At 45.8% G+C, this 17107-nt stretch overlaps 1 pseudogene; it reads right to left on the bottom strand.

The window, feature by feature from the left end:
• Nucleotides 1-4132, bottom strand: part of LOC141927319 (kinesin-like protein KIF20B) — a 173313-nt pseudogene extending 169181 nt beyond the window's left edge.
• Nucleotides 4133-17107: the final 12975 nt, after the last annotated feature.

Below are 17107 nucleotides of genomic sequence, written 5' to 3'. Positions count from 1 at the left end.
AACACCTACAAAAAAGCCTTTAATCTAGAATTGGTGTCTTGATTGTCCAAAGAACCTATAACAAATCCAATAGGATTTGAAAGCTGTTTTTCCCATGGCCAGAAACAAACACTGAACTGTTAGAGTTCTGCTAACCCCCCGCCTCCCCCAACCCACAACAAATTACATCACAGACTTCATTAGAGTACTGAAAAATGTAATTTGCAGTCAGACTGAACTTTCTCACATATTCTCTGAAGTGCATCTCTACAGAAAATACTAAAAAATAGAACTGTTGAGCCAATTATAACTATAGGTAAGAACTTGGAGTCTTTTTTTAAGAAAATGGAAAAAAACAAAACACTAAAAAATTTGTCAATTGTTCTCAATATTTCTTCCATTTCAAAGAAATATCAAGGCAGTGGAGTGCACGCAGGCTTTGCAGAGTTACAGTTAAGAATAGAGAGAAAACACTATTAAAGGCACAGATACTTCTGTGATGCAAATTGTTGCCTTTCACGCTCAAGGTGGACATTTCTAGTGCCACAGTGAATACAGTTCGGAGTTTTCTAATCTAGAAAGAAACATTATTACAGGAAGACTGACTTTTCAAATTACATGTTTGGCAATTTGCAATGTATTCTAATCACCTTTTACATAAGAACATCCCTTGATGTCTTGAGCAAGGCGTAGTGTTTTTCTTTTCTTGTCATTTGATACAGCAATCGATAGATCATAAAAACATTCATTGTAAATCTCACAAAATGAAACCCACAGAGAAAACTTCACGTCATTTTTCGCAGTTGTGCTAGACTGTTCTGAGCCTTTTAAGAGTTCTTCCAAATCTGCCAAGTACAAAATATTACAACTCAGTATAGACCTTGTAAAATGAACTTCATTCAAAAAATTAGTAAGTGAAAACTGGTATTACAGCAGCCTTCTAAAAAGCACTTACCCCAGACAAAAGTCCTTTGGAATTTTTCTCCCCTTTCTTAAATATCTGGAAGTCACGTGCTTACCCTACATATCTGCCAGACACCTAATCTACCACTTCCTTTCCCACTTGCAAATTCTATCAAAATCATGCAGCTTTGTTAGAATTATTCAAGTCTCTTCAATGTCTTTAGAAGACAGAGAATCAAACTGACAAGTACATGACATTCTAACATTTTAAAGCAAACCTAGTATTTAGGTAGTTTTTAAATGGCAGAATTAGGTTTATCTGATTACATACAGGGTCAGGATACCACTAGAGACCACAGCATAAGTAGTACTACTCTCCCTTGCCATAGCTTCATCTCATTTAATGCCTGTTCAGGTATACTTCTAACCATTGTATCCTTGTGTTTTCTGGCCAGATAACTTACTCACTGTCCAATTCACAGGCATATAAAAATGTCGAGTAGTTATTTTATTATTAACATAGGCCAGAAGTCAGTTATTGACCTTAAGAAAGCTTCTTTGCCTGCTTTAATTGCAATTCTTTAATATAAAACATACCCTTACAACCAACCGGTGCTTTGCTGTTAGTGCTCTCTCGACGGTCTCCCTGCAAAAGAGAACAGAGACTTTAAGACCCATCGCTGGCAGGACATCACCAGTCACTGGTGTAACAGCTCCACTGGACAGCAATACAGTGTCGTTCCAATATGCCAATACAAAGATCCCGTATGACGGTTGTTGAATCCTCAAGTGAAACACAGTTCTATTAAAAGGAAGCAGAAACAATGCAGGCATGAAAAGAGTATGAAAAGCTCAGCGGAAAAAAAAAAAAAAACAACAAAAACCAACAAAAACCCCAAACATACGTTTAAGGTATTTTTAAACTATATAAATGTCACACCTGCAATTCATTTTCTTTTTCTGACGATGTAAACGACCTAATACGCAGGCAAATTTGTATGTGTTCCTTAGGCTCCAAACTGCTCCTCTTAAATTAAAAAAATTAAGGAAGTTAGAAATTTGACTAGATTCTTTGCTGGATAGCTAGCATGTTAAGGCAGTTTTATTTTCACCAGGCTATTCTGAACAGACTTATTGGATGACAAGAGAAGCAAAAGTAATTCACTACATCAGTTTTCACAAGTGCTCAGGCCCCTGCAGAAGTTTGCTGTGATAACTTAAGAGTTCATAATCTTGCAGCATGTGTATATATATACACACACACACACATATATACAACATTAAGGCAATTAGAGATCAAGAATGAAACCCACAAAACCATTCTATGATTAAGCTGCTCCAAGCTGGCAATTAGCCTCATTCACAGAAGGCTGATGCACCCAATGAAGTATCAATGCAGTGCCACACAACTTAGTCTAATCCTATCTATCTCCTCCAAATTAAAAACACACTAAAGATGCTTTTCATCTTCTCTGTAAAATTCTGATTATTCTTATTGATGCAAAGACTAAGCTTATTAAAAAATATCCAAACAATGCAAACATTAAAGCTTTCTTACCTGGTTTGTGTTTGAGCTTGCACAAACCAAAGAGAGATCTGTTTTAAAACCTTCTACGCTTCCTGGTGCTGTTCTCTGAAGTGACTCAACACCAGCAGTATAGGATGGTCTGAAAAAGTCCTCCTTATCCAAATCCGGTTCCATCCTGTGAGATAAAATAAAACCCTTTTTTTGCTTTCTGATCACATAACATAAAGCTTCTGAAGTCTCTTATATAAGACAAGTCAATTTGAAACTGACAGCTGCAGTTTCTCTAAGGAGAAAGCTTTCTTTATCCTGTTCAAAATTTACATAGCAAGTTTCTGATAGCTGCGGAGAGGCTCTGCAGTGGGGTTCACATCATGATGAAACAAGACCAGCCATCCTTCTTCCAATGCAAAGCAACTGTTTACCAGGGAAAAAGCCCTACACATATACCACAACCTTGCTAAAACCCATGTCTGACAAGGAAGATAGAATTAAAAAAAAACCCCACCAAACAATCATATTGTTCCGCATCCACTTCTCCATCATCCCATTATAGTGGCCATTTAGAATAAAAGTTCATTGCAAGAGTAACCCAAACTTCATGGTTATCTCTGCAGGACCTGATAAATAAATTGGTATTATAAATATAACACAATGTAGCTTAATACATGACAGAGTTCAGAGAAATTCTGAAGACTAGCAGATAGTTTTAGCTATTAAAGGGACACTAGAAAATTAGAAGACCTCATGCCAGAGTGCAAGTTAAAGAACTGCTTTTTAGTATTTTTTTCAGTCATTTTACAGATCAGCAATTCATTTATTAATCCAAAATTTAATGATTTTTGTGCATCTCAGAATCTGGGCAGTGAAAATTTGCTACAGAAAATGGAAGTAAATTGATCCAGTGTTGATAGCAGACAAATAGATTTCAAAATAATCTTTAAAAAGTGCATTTTATTTCAAAACATTAGTATATTTTGTCTGCACTCTTCAATTGCTTTTTCCTGTGATGTTACAGACGTGGCTTGGCAGCTTTTGTTATGAATTAAGTTTAACTCCTTGGGCTCACAGACTATGACAGCAACTCCCTGGGCTCGTAGACTCACAGACTGTGGCAGCAAGCATCCCAGCAGTTGGACACCTACCACGTGGCGTCCTGCAGTTTTGAAGCTTTGGACAGGATGAGTCAATGGTCTCTAATACTACATTCCCATGTCTGTGCTACAGCCATGCATATACATTTTGTCTCTAAATACTAATGGAGAACACACGGTGTTCATTAAAGCAGCAGACAGACCAGGGCTGGTTCAAAGCCCTTTTGCTCAGAAAAAGCATTGCCTATTAAGCAGTCGAAATATTTTTGTTCCCCCCAGCAAAGAACCTGAAAGACGCCAGCACTTTGGGGTCAGAACAGTTAACAGCTCAGCCTTCCCATCCAGCTTGTAAAAGGCAGATCCAGGACTTCATGAAGCCAGACAAACTTCACCAAGATGCAAATGAGGTAAAGCGATACATAAACTAAGCGTCAACATTTAGTTTGATCTACAGTTCTTGTCAGACAACTATATGAAAACCAGGAACAACTTGGCCTGAAATACTGACAAAGTTTGAACAAACACTGAGCTGGGAATAAGCTACTGCTGGAAAGAAACATACCTGTGCTGTGCCGATCCAGAAGTGTTATTCATCAGCTACACAAGTTCCAGGGCAAAACTCTTACCAGACCTTGACAGGAAACATATTTGTTAGGTAACTGACAGTTTAGTTGGTTTAAATATAAGCTTATTTTAGAGTGTGATTTGTCAAGACTATGCTCTCACTCTGTGCTTTTTTACCCAAGGGGCCAAAGGCAAACATGAAGCTCTGCCAGCCAAGCTGGAATCCAAAGCATTCCTGCCAGCCCCGCTCTCCGAGAAGTCAGGTCCCACCACTACCAGCAGGTCACAGACAAGGTGCGAGTGTCCGTCTGTCTGCACACTGTGTCAGTCACACAGCACCGTCATTCCCTGGGATGTGCTGGGGGAAACGGGCACACTGCCTGCCTGGGGCCACTCCAACGGACTTGTGTGCGGGGAGATGTCCCTGTAATTCTGCTCACGGTGCCAGCAGAGTTTGGAGCTGCAGACACCTTCCGAGGGGGATCCCGACTGGCACACCAAGCCAAGCGTGCTCACCGCACACACACAGCCTGCAGCGCTGCCAGGCAGCACAGGGGCTGGAAAGGCTCCAAACCTCACAGCCGGCAGCTTATAACACCACAACGCATCAGCGCTTACACTGAAAGAGATTCAAACGGAGCCTGTTCCCTCTGCAGATGCCCGTCTCTCAGCGCAAGGCTCCGCAGGTTTCCCGCTCTCACGGACACTGCCGCACGGCCTTGCCATGGCCCCGGCCGCTCCCCGCCGCCCCACAGCAGCACCGGAAAGTTTCCCTCCCCCCCCCGCCCCGTAACGCCGGGAGTAACCGCGGCCACTGCGGGGAGAGGCGGGGGAAGAGGCCTCAGCCCCGCCCGCCACGCAGAGCCCCCAGCACCGCTCCCAGCTCTGCCACCCCCAGGCCGCAACCGCCGCCTCCTTCCCTCCTCCAGCGAGGGGCCGGCAGCCCCGCAACGCCTTCCCGGAGAGCCCCCGCCAGGCCGGGCCAGCCCCGGCACCCACCTCCGCCAGGCGAGGGCCGCGCCGCCGAGCTGCCGCCGAGCTGCCGCCGAGCTGCCGCCGAGCTGCCGCCGAGCTGCCGCCGAGCTGCCCTGTCAACCGCCGCCGCTCCCCAACGGAACCAACGGGCACGGCCGCGGCTTCTCCCCGTCGGAGCAACGGCAGAGCGCGGCGAGAGGCGGGGCGGGGCCACGCGGCGGGGCCGGGCCGGGGCGGGGCGGGGCCGCGGCTGGACAGGGGCTGGGCCGGGGCCGGTCCGGTCCGGTCCGGGCCGGGGGGTAGGTTTCCTGTCAGGCGGCAGCTGCGCTGCGCCCCGGGGCAGCGCTGCGCGGCGCGGGGCTGTCTCCGAGGCTTCTGTGCCGCAGCCCCCGGAGCCCCCAGGGCCCGCCCCCGCAGCGGCAGCACCACCTCGAGTGCCCCGGGAAGGCGCCCTGGCCCCGCCGGGCCCGCCCCGCGGCCTGCCCTCCCCTGCCCGCCTCGCCGCCGGCAGTGCCCGGGCGCTGGTCCCGCCGCTCCGGCAGAGGGGGGCTGTCAGTCCGGGCCGGGCGATGCTCCGGGGTCACAGCGTCCAGGAGCGTCCCCAGCCCCCGCCGGCGGACAACGAGCAGAGCCGGGCGCTGGAGGAGCCCGGGCAGGTAACGCGGCCCCGGCCCGGGCGGTGCCGCCACGCGGGGGAGCCGGGCCGGGCCGCGGCGGCTGGCGGGGGAGGGCGGGGGTGCGGGCTGCGGGGGGGCCGCCTCGGCTCCCGGGTGCTGAGGGGAGGCGGGCGGGGGTCGCGTCGGGGCGGTCCCGGGGCCGTAGCTCTGCGCCGATCCCCGGGGGCCGCGCTCCGGGAGCGGCGGGGACGAGCGAGGGCGGCCGGCGCGGGGGGGGCGCCGGCGGTAGCGCCTTGGCGGCGGGGCGGGCAGGGTCTCGGTGCCCGCAGGGGTCCCCCGGGGGGCGGCCCGTCCCGGGGCAGAGGCGGCGCCGGCGGGGCCGCGGTGCTGGGGGGGGCCGGGGCACAGCGGGGGAGCCGGTCCCGCGGCAGCCGCCCCGCTCCCGGGGAGTGAGCTCCGGCCTCGCTGCTGCCGCGGGAGGGGCGGGAGAGCAGAGGCTGTTCGGGGCGTTTCTCCGCTCTGTCGGTGCGGGGCTTTTCCTCTCCGGTGGTCACGGAGCGATCGGCACTGACCCTGCGGGCGGGCGGTGAGCGGGGGCCTCAGAATGGGGCTGGGGGGGCCGAGGCACCGGCTGTCCTGGGCGGCCTCTGCCCGGGGGGGTTGGGGGCAGGAGCTGCAGGACTGCCCGTGCTTTCCAACAGCAAGCATGGAGAGACACTGCGGTACGCTTTATTTTCTTACTGCGCACCTTTAGAGCTGCTGGAACTAGAAGGGAGACTCAGAATCTCCTCTGACCCTCTGCTCCGCCCGTGGGGGTTTTCTATCTGGGATAGATTGCACTGGAGGTGTTAAACTCTCAGGGGCACGGGGGTGGGGAGGGAGGCAAGGTCTGCTGGGTGCTTCAAACAAGTCCTCTTGCTCATACTTCAGAAGGAGAGAGAGGAACCTGTTGTAAAAGCAGCTGAGGAATTCATAGAAGTGAAATATTAATGACCTGGAAAAGCTCAGAGAGCAAAGACGTTGCGCCTGATCATTCAGGAGGGTTCTTGTCCTCTACAGCTCCTCACTGTGTGTGTTTCTGTAGGACAAATGCAGTTGGTATGAAGGACAGCAGTATTTGTATTTATCTAGCTAGAAGTAGTGATAGCACATAAAATATTTCTGCGTTGTTCATTATCTCTGCAGTGGCTGCTTTAGCCATGATTTTTGAGGCTGCTGTAGGACAGAGAATTATTGCAGAAACAGTAAAAAATATTTCAAGAATGTTTTCTTAGCAATGGAAATGGGAAGGGCTGACTCAGACCTGGAATAGCCCAGAGGAATGACGAGCCTTAGAAAAGTCCCCTTAGAGGCGTGATGATGGCTCTTTTCACCCGAAGCTGGTATTCATCTCCGGTATCCCAAACGGAGAGCAACATCCCCTCAACAGGCAGCACTGTCTGGGGAGAGGGTAACACACGGCTGTGCAGGGTCTGCCGAGAGCATCTTGTACACCCAAGGGATATTTTCTGCACATTGGGGTTCCTTTACCCAATTTTAGTTTTACCCAGTTTTAGTGCGGACTGCAGCGATCCCTGGAGTTTGAAGAACTCCCTGAGGTTGGCCTGGAGGATGCCAAAGGCAGCAGCAGTGAGGTGAGGGAATGGAGTTCTGTGGGAAAGTTGTCTGTCAGCCCGCAGGGTGAAGTCCTGTGCCCTGGCTGAGGCCCTGCAGGACTGTTGGAATAGCGGGGGCATGTTGGCTTGAGCCAGGCCTGCGTGGGGAGAGCTTGGGGCAGCCTGAGAGGGGATGGACGTGGGGAGCTGGACCAGGAGGAGGACCCGGGACAGAGCACAGGGCACGCACCGGGGCTGGGTTACAGGAGAGACCATTGGGGATTTCAGTCTGTTAGTCACAGAAGATGCTGAAAAAGCATCTTGTGTCTCCAGATCTCAGTGTGTGTTTGTGTGTGAGCATGGTCTGTCATGCTGCGTCAGCTTCTGGAGATGTCCTGATAGAAGGAGCTGTGTGTTCACCAGGTGTTACAGAGCTTTGAGGCAAGGTGAAGAAATGAAAGCTGCACAGTTGTTTTTCTGGGGTTGATTAATACAAGTAAAGCAGGAGATGAAACAGCATTTGTGTGTCAGTGAAAGTATTAATGGAAAAAAACCCCAGTAGACACTTCAGGTCAAACCAATGAGCAGTGCATGCTTTGTTTTTGGAGTAACTACCAGCTTGCTAGGGGGAAGAACTGAACTCTATCCTCTGTCTTGCAGAAGTTACTGCTTGTTATAAGGTTCAGTGCTCCAGGTCTTTCCCTTACAAAGCAGTTTTGTGGCACTTGGAGGGGCTCGTCGGGGGGGGGGAACCAAAGGAAACGTGCACATAAATAATGGCAAGTAGGGGCTGGGTTTGCAGCTTCATCAAGTGTTTCTCTTGTTATTGCATTGATTTGGCAGTTTTCTGCAGTGATAGTAAACTTGGGTTGCCTTGATAAAGTAAATATGCTTTTGTATTAGACTTCAGCTGTTGGACGTGCTGGCTGTGTGCCACGGCAGAACTTGTGAGCACTCGGAATGTGCAGTGTGATTTGTGCTTGTGACAGTTGATGTGTCCCCCTGTGTTTCAGCAAGGGCCTTTAACACTGAGGTTGTGGAAGGTGCAGCCATAGATGTTACATGCAATTGTATTAAACCCCTGTCGCTGTTCACTAGTTAAACACGTGGTTACTTGTACTTACTGCTTTTGCCTTGTTCTCCCTGCACTGCATGGCAGAGGGTATTGCTGGGGTAATATAAACCCACACACCCTCTGACTGAAGACTATAGTATCATTTTTTCATTGTATGGCGACAAAATGTTAACGTTTCCTACAAAGTCTACTGCTTTTACCTGAAACATGATCTGTCCTGTACAAGATAGTTGTTTTATAGTAAAATACAGTGATAGTGTAAGGGAAAAGAAACCACAGGCAAGCAATAAGTAAAAGCAGAGAAGTCCTGGATGTGGAAAAAGCAAGAAGTTTTTACAATGAGCACTGTAATCTGTTGCATGCATTTTATAATTCTGCAGAAAAACTAAAAAAAAAAGAAAAAAAAAAAAGACCCCAAATACACCATTGAGGTGCATTACAGGATCTGAATGATGATGTTCTAAGTTGCCTACAGACAGCACTATTTTTTTGCCCTGGGTGTTGCTGTGTAAGCCCCTGTGAGTGCCGAGATAGGAATGTGTAATTATTTCCTTCATAGGTGGGAAATGGACTCAGTGTTGTGGTGAAGTCACAGCTGGTTTGTGCTAGAGAAAGGCCGTTGAACTGGAATATGCATCGCAAGTCCCACAGTCTTATCTCAGTGACTTAACTGTGTTAGTGTAGGGTTTTTTTATAGTTTAGTGTAGATGTGGAAACTTCCTGCATACCCAGTTGCAGGGTTTGGGTGTAAAGTTATGCAGCATTTTCTCTGTAAAGACTAATACTAGCAGATTATTTTTTCAGTCTAGGAGAAAAAGCTTTTCCTGGATCTTCTTTGGCGTTAAGTTTGAGAGAAAGCAGTTCAACACTCTAGAATGTAATGTCACTTTTACATTATTTAAGGAAATACCACTTAATTTTGTATAATGCTCCAGCATACCAGGAATTTGAGACCCAGCTGGGTCAGTAATGCTTCTGAGGGTCACAGCTGTCTGCCAGTGTGAGGAACCACCTGTGACAGGCTGGGAGGAAGCTTTAAAAAATACTCTTTGCCTGTACGTTTTGGTAGTGCAAATCACTGCTTGTGAAAATATATTGACTGGTTCCAGTGCATTTCCAGCTCCAGCTTTCTTCTCTGTTTTTGTTTCCTTCGCTCTTGTTTTCTGGCCTCTTCTCTGTTTCTTTGCCGTGCCATCGTGATGGGATCTCTTCAGATGTTTTCATGTGAAAGTATCAGCTCTCAAGTGATTTACTGATTCTGTATAGTACAGTGAGATTTAGATTTGGGTGAAAGGGCAGAAGTATTCAACAGGCTCCTCATCTCTGTGCTGCTTGTGCCATCGTGGTTGGAAGCAGAACCTCTGCAGCAATGACATTTGTGCAGATGATGTTCCCCTGCCATCGTTAGCTGTGCCAGCAAACCTGGGACCCGAGAGAGATGAAGGCACCTGGTAGGGGCAGAAGGCGGTGGGAGGGGTGTGCTGTGCTGGGGTGTGACGGCGGCAGCTTCTGCCCCTCTGCCAGCAGCCAAATAAACCGCATTGGGGGCTTTGGATTTTGTCTGTGTGCTAGGTAACAGTTCCACATTCTGCAGTGTCTTCTCACTCTATTTAGTGCAGTGCCAATCCAGGGGGTGTATTTCTGAACTATCCCGGCTCATTTATTTATTCATTTATTTAAAGTGTTTTGCATTCATTTTTTACTATATGACTGGTGAGTAGAGAGGAGAAGAGCGAAGTTTTCTATGAATTCTTGGAGAAGTTTTGGCCATTTAAGCCTGTGACAGAGCTGCTACTGATTTGAATAGGAGCCTTGGTGACTGTTTTAACAGGTTTTATAACCTTAAAATATGCAGGCTGGATTCTTGATGATCAGCTGAACATGTTGTGGCACACGTACAATGGAAACGGAATAACAGTCCTGCCAAAAATAAGATTGCCTTTCATTTTCTTTATTAACTGTTACCATACTTTAGTCTGTGCAAGAAAAGTAATATTTATTCTGCTGTTAACACAGAAATTTTAAATAAGAACCTAATCTATATGCTTAAAGGATGAAAGTGCTAACAAGCTGATTTAATTTGCAGTATTCAGAAATACTAATAAGCTGCCTTGGTAAGCAGATTCTTCCGGTGATATATTAATGTTTTTTCTCTTGATATTGCTGAAGGGAGGTGACTGGCAGAAAATGGCAATAGGGAAAATGATGTGGCTTTCTACATATGAATTTAAAGTGATGCTGCAAGTCGATATACGTTCTTTCAGATTTGCAGACCTCTCAAATACCTTGAGAGCAGATGGTGCCTTCAGCTGTGGGTGCAGTTCCCCAGTCCAAGAGGAGATGTGTTTAAGGGGTGTGGGGTGCGAAGGGGGCGCAAGGCTCTGCCTCAGTGGAAGTAGCAAAATAACCTGGTTTTGTTTTGTGGGACTCCTCCAGGGGTTTGTAGAAGACTCAAGCATCACAATTTGTTAGTGTTTTGAACCTTTTTTTTTTAACGTAGCAGCTATAGGCTCTGTGAGAAGTGTTGGCCCTGTAAGCCAGTGGCAAAACTGCTGCTGATTTTAATGAGGTCTTGCTTATATCCTTAAATAATATTTTAGTATCTGTTTGCTTTGTACAGCATTTATTTTCATCAGGGAATGATTTTCAGAAGTTACTGAGCATGTACTGTTTTGATGGTTTTTGTTACATCATTAAATTCTCGGTAGCTCTAAAAATTAGGTTATCAATTTTTTTTTCTTACAATGAGTTGAGAGTCCAGAAGAATAGGAATAGGAACTTTAGAATGGTCAAGACACTGCAAATAAAATTGATGTCAGTTCAGTGTATCTGAAAAGAGTGTTCTGTATATATGGGCATCTATTCAATACTAATGATAATTATGTAAGGGCACAATATCAGGTGGTAAACAAGGCATTTAGAGTTTTTATGAAGTCCAGCTGGAGCAGAGGTTAAAAAGACCAGGGATGTTAAAGTGATTGCCTGGATTTTAGGTTTTCAGAAGTTTACGAATAATGGGAAAGTAGAGGAAGAATATAAGATTTGGGAAAACTGTTTCAAAATAAAATTGAGAAGAGAGTTGTGGAAAACGTGCATGTGGAGTAGATGGGGACGAAGTAAAAGGAATATAGAGAAATTAGCTGTTAAGAGCTGACACCAGAAATGGCTTCTTTTTATCTGCTAATCTTTATTTTATAGTGAGCAAACTCTGGGGCATCTGCTGAGATGGGGAAGAAAAAGACGTAGAGGGGAGGTGGTGGGGAATGAAAGAAAAATCAGCTGTTAAGCCTTTGTTCTACTCCACCACAAAAGGGCTGCTAGAAGAAATTCAGGGATCAGTCACATTAGCCACAAGGTAGTCTCGATCCTCTCTAAATCCTCATTTTAAAATTAACATCCCGATCTTGGTCAAATATGTTTTTGGTGGCTGACTGTCTGTGGCAGGTCTCAGCAAATTTCACACCAGTCTTTAGTACTTGCTTATGGCCCTTAAACAGGGTCTAATGTGCAGTTGTTTATTAATGATAGATTTTGTTACAGATTAAACTTTTATCGGGCAGAAATCGGAACCAGAAGCTACAAGGCTGTTTCAGACTGTCAGATCTGCAGCTCTGCTACGCTTTAATGTACAGAAAAGTTAGTTTGAACTTTTTTCATTTAGCGTTTGACATGAGCTAGGAGCATGCAAACAGCCGCCTTAGGTGGCGTAGCTAAAGGCCTAATAACTTGGTTATGCCTCTGAATCTTCTTTGTCAAGAGACACATCATTTATACCTGTAACGGTTTCAAATTAAGAGTGTTAGCAGATGAAGACGACTAGGGTGTTGCAAGACTTGAATGAAGTTTTTAGCTAACCCACCCAGTGAGTTGCTTACAGGGATACATAATATTCCCTAGACACCATAAGGATCAACTTTCTGGGGTAAATACTGCGTACATCCTGTGTGCATACATACACGTGTAAAATTCAAATGTTCTTTGTGACGGTCAGAAGGTAAGCTGTGGTGCTTTTGGTTGAAAGCTGCGCTCTGTTCTGGATGTAGAACAGGAACAGTGAATGCTTCAGAACAAAGAATTTCTTTCATTTACTTGCTCTAGTACAGTAAAATGCAAACGTAAGTTCACAGCTTTTAAAATATACTATCAGCTCTCTTAAATGCTTAATAACCAGAGGGGAGAAAATAACAAAAAAACTCCTGCTCACCCTGGTCTTAAGAAGTTTAATATGTTGTGGGCGAGATGTTTCTGAAAACTGTGTATTGGCAATTGTAGCCTTAGTGCAAGAAGGCCTTAGGGTGATACTGTTCACTAGAGTGAGCAAGAAGTGACTGTGGGAGAAGGGTGTCAGAACTCTAGAGTTTGTTTTCTCATGCTTTCATTTGATTTTGGTTGAGATCCTACAGTGTGGCAATTTTATTTTGATTCTATATGCTTTGAAAATGGTCAAGGGAAGAAAAAGTATGTCTAAAGGAATCAATTCTCTACTCATATTAATGATTCTTTTTTTTCCTTATAGTTTGCAATTGCCCAGGACAATGCGTGTGACTTCCAAAATGCTGAAGTTGAACACCAGAGAAATTGTAAAACTCCTACACAGCACTATATCTTTATGCAGCATTTTCTAAATATAGGCTAAGTCCTTGTCTTAAAGAGTTTGTACAGTTAAAATAAAACAAGACTTGACGTGACACAGAACAGCTTGAGAGAGGCATGAGAGCTATTGGTGAGGAACTGTGAGGAGCTGAACAACTGTTTCAAGTCAGGGATTTGAGGGAGGCTTGAAAGGGCAGTGAAGATGGCCCACTTCCCCAGTTCAAATAAAAAAAAAGGTACAGGAGCTTGAACTCCTTTTGTTGCCCAGGTTTTTGTTTCTGGTTTTCAGAAACCACTGTTTCTTTATAATTTAGATGGTGAAAACAGTAACTATATGAAATCTATGGAGATTTTTTTTAGTAGTAAATAATGAAGGAATTAAAAGCTGTTTACAAACACATGCTGCTGGGTCTGGATCCTCAGCTAGTGTTCTAGTGCTGCTGCCTTCAGTGGAGCTAAATGCCCCCATTGCTTGTAGCTTCCTCTGAGCCTTGTGTGTGTTGGGCTGAGCAGTGCTGAGGGAAGGAAGGGTGGGATGGGCAGGCAGTGCAATAGGTTTTCAACTACAGTGCCTTTAGCATTTCTCCCTTGGTATATTGTTGGTCTCCTCCATTCCTCTTGAAACTGTTTTTCTGTCTTGGAAGTCAGAAATGAAGCTTGCAAACCCTTTGTAAATTGTGTTGCTCAGAGGACAGATGAAAACACAATATGGTGAAAAGAGCTTATGCTGATTTCCTGTGGAAACAAGACTTGCTGTCCTATGTCCTGGTGTACTGTTTGTATATTAATCTGCACCAGATATTTTTGAAGTTGTTGGTTGCTTTTGCAGTATTTGTCAAAGGAATGGAAGTCTTAAAAATTATTAAGTTTTAGTAAGTTTTGAGAAATTGGAGGAGAGAGACTCCCGTACGGTCTCTGGCTGAGAGAAAAGCTGCCAGGTGAGCTCATTCTATCATCAGTGTCAAAGAGTCAACCTAGAAGAGCTTTGTGTGTGTCCTGGCTGCTGGGAGTGCTTAGACATTAAAATGCACTAGCCACAACATGCAAATCTGTAGGTAACTAGGCCTTGTTAGATCTGGTGCTCATAATTATATGTGAGAAAAAGCCTGAGTAATTATTCTAAATTTTTTTTTTGTGGTATTCTGGTTTGTTTTGGTTTTGTTTGGTTTTTTTCTTTCTTTTGTTGTTGTTCTTTTGTTGGGTTTTGGGTTTTTTTTTTTTGGAATGGTCTTCCTCCCTCCCCCTGGGTTATTTTTCTATTACCTTTTCTAAAAGCATAGGGTGGAGCACTCGTTCAGGGTGTTGGGCTGATGAGAATTGATTTGTTTAAGCCCATAGGCTGTATCCATTTACACCACCTGAAGATCTGGCTTTGTGTTTAATCCTTACCTACCTGAAGTCCTCAAGGAGGCATGTTGTGGATATGGAGCTTTTGTGAAACTCGGCTTTTGACTGAAAAGGTAACAGGTGTTGTATATTTAAGTTAGTCTGTTTTCGTTGACATCCAACAAACCGATCAGCACAAGCAAAGAAGGCCAGACTTCTTTTTTTTGGTGTGGTGTCAGAAAAGGATGGGGAAAGCCCAAACAAACCCTACTGTCAAGGTGCAGATTAATTGTTTTTGCTTTGAACTAATGCCCCTGAGTGCTTGGAAGAACATAAGCCGTGCCACTTAGTGAGCTGTGTGTTGGGCTGCCCACAGTGTACCTGAAGGAAAGATCCTGGTTCCAGGTACCAGCTGAAGAGGAGAAGCTGCTGAACTGTGCTCTGTTGCCATTCAACATCTCCCTGGTACCTCTGGCTTTAGGAGGTGAGTTAAAAGTAGAGAAGTAGGAGAAAACTTCAGAGGCCAGCAGCTGTTTTTGTGTGCAATAGCAAAACCCTTACCAATGAGTAGTGTGTACAAAATCCAAGTATTTGTATTCAAGAGTGTGCAGTCCCACAGAAGTGTTTTAAGTGGCTTGTTGCTCTAGTAGCAAATGAGCTTAGAAGTAAAGCAAGAGTCTTTGTGTCGAGAGGCTTAACAGACATATGGAATGATAAGTTTCTGTACTTCAGTCTTCTAAGATTTAGAAAACTTACATTTCTGAGCTGTAGCTGATCACAATTTACTGTGGAGAACATGCAGAATAAATATTAAAGAGAGTGACTGAAAAATAATGATATGGTGTGAGAGTTTGGCACAGTAACAACAGCAAAACCCTCCTCCTGTGGTTGTTTATTTTGGAAAACAGTTTGGGCAGGGCACTACAGTGATTATTCCAGAGCGTGTTTCTCTATAAAACCGGGTTTGGTTTGCTCTGTCAGACAGGTGGCATTGCCGTGCTCCTGTAAAACCATTTGCTGAGCTTGTGTGCAGAAAATGCCCCTGTCTGTTGGAATGAAAACTTCCCCTGAGACAAACTGGTCTGGGGGTGCAGCAGAGTGACTCGGTGTGAAGCATCCTTTTGAAGCTGGGATTCTTGCTTTTGCACTGTGATAGTTTTGCCTTTGTTCATGTTAGTTGTGCTTCAGTCAGTGGTGGTTGTGCTTCAGTTGTGCTCTGGTTACTGTATGTGTGTATTAGAAAGACCTTTTATAATTTATCAATTATGAATGATTGTTATTCAGGAAGGTTGTTTTGTGGGCTACTTTATTATCTTGAATATCGCAGACCTGTAATGCTTGGGGAGTTAACAGAGGGATTTAATGACTCTGTGACAATAGGAACAGTTACAGGAATGGTGGGAAGAACCCCTGAATGTATTATTTTTATTTCCCTGGAGTTAATCTTCACATATCAAAGTAAATTAACCAGAATATGCTGCTTAGATGTCTTCTGGCTTCCCAAGTCAAAAGCCATTCTGAACAAAACGTGATTCTCTCTATTCCCTGTCCTACAATCCTCACTCACAGTGTGCTCCTAGTGAAGTCAGTGTCACTGAACAAACTGATATTCTACAGACATTTGGGGTGTTAAGGGAAAGATGCCAGTTACTGCGATATGTAGAGGTGAAATTATTTTAGGAGATATTTTGCCGTGAGGTTTTTTCCTTTCTTAACGAGGTTTTTGCCATTCGTTACTTAATGCATGAAGAATGAAGAGGTGTTTCTCCTGGAACGAATGCTAGGTCATAGCCTGTCATATCATTCTGGGAAGATTTTTATAAAGGGTGCAATGTTTTGTCATGAATCTAGTTTTCAAAATCAGTTGAAGACCTCTGAAGACATGTGCTGTGCTCTTAGAATGGAGTATTTGCATGCCTCGCTTTGTCCATTTAATGCCCTGAGGGTTTTCCTACTGAGTGGCTCTACTGGGGAGGTCAAATTAGATGGGAATTGAAATCCTATCCTGGCTGGAGATGGAACAGAATATATTTCGTATTTGTTTGTTTGTCTAGGAGTAGGTGCATACAGAGATGAATTTCGGTGTACTCCTCAAGCTGTTCACTATGTTGTGCTGATCTCTACAGCTCCATCTGATTGCCAAGGGAAAAAAAAGCCACGGGTAGGCTTTAAAAGTTTCTGCCGTCGGTGCTGGTGCGACCCTTGGTTCACCGTAAGGATGTGTTGGAGCAGCTTGACAGGGTCGCTGTGCATTGCAGCCTTTGCTGCTGCTTTCCCCTTTTGTCTCTGGTTTGGGATCTGTCTGTTCAGATGGAGCAGCGTGTGGGTCCTCCCTTTCACCAGAACAACCCCGATCTGGAGATCCTTTGCTTTGGTTGCTCAGCTCAGCAGCTTTGGATTCAGGACCTTCTTTTTCTCCTGTACCTGAACCAGCAGCTTGCGCAGCAGAGTTTTCCCAGGGAGCAGGTCTCCAGGCCTGTCCCAGCCAGAGGAGCTGTGTGCTTTCCAGCCCATCCCTCCTTGGGACCCTTGTGCTGGCAGGCTGGTGTCACCCTGTGTGCCTCATTAGCTGCCAGCATCTCCAGCCCCCCTGGCAGTGGCTGCACCCCTCAGCCAGCGCTGGGCTGTGCTTGGCCTTCACCTCCCCCGACACTGCCCTGCTCTGGCTGCTGGGCAGATCTTGCCAGGGTCGGGACCACAGGAGGAGGGGATAGCACACCCTGCTCGCAAGGCAAGAGCTTTCTGGCAGCTCCTGGCCATCCTGCGTTCTGGTGCGGAGGAGTTCCTGCAGCTGGAAGGGATGGGATTGCCTGGGATTGCTGGGCAGGAGCAGGCTGTCAGCTCAGGGAGAGCTGAGGAAG

The sequence above is a fragment of the Strix aluco genome, chromosome 9, assembly GCF_031877795.1.
Source record: "Strix aluco isolate bStrAlu1 chromosome 9, bStrAlu1.hap1, whole genome shotgun sequence".
NCBI lineage: Eukaryota > Metazoa > Chordata > Aves > Strigiformes > Strigidae > Strix > Strix aluco.
The sequence above is the reverse complement of the archived record's forward strand: the minus strand, read 5'-3'. Positions and strand labels throughout refer to the sequence as shown.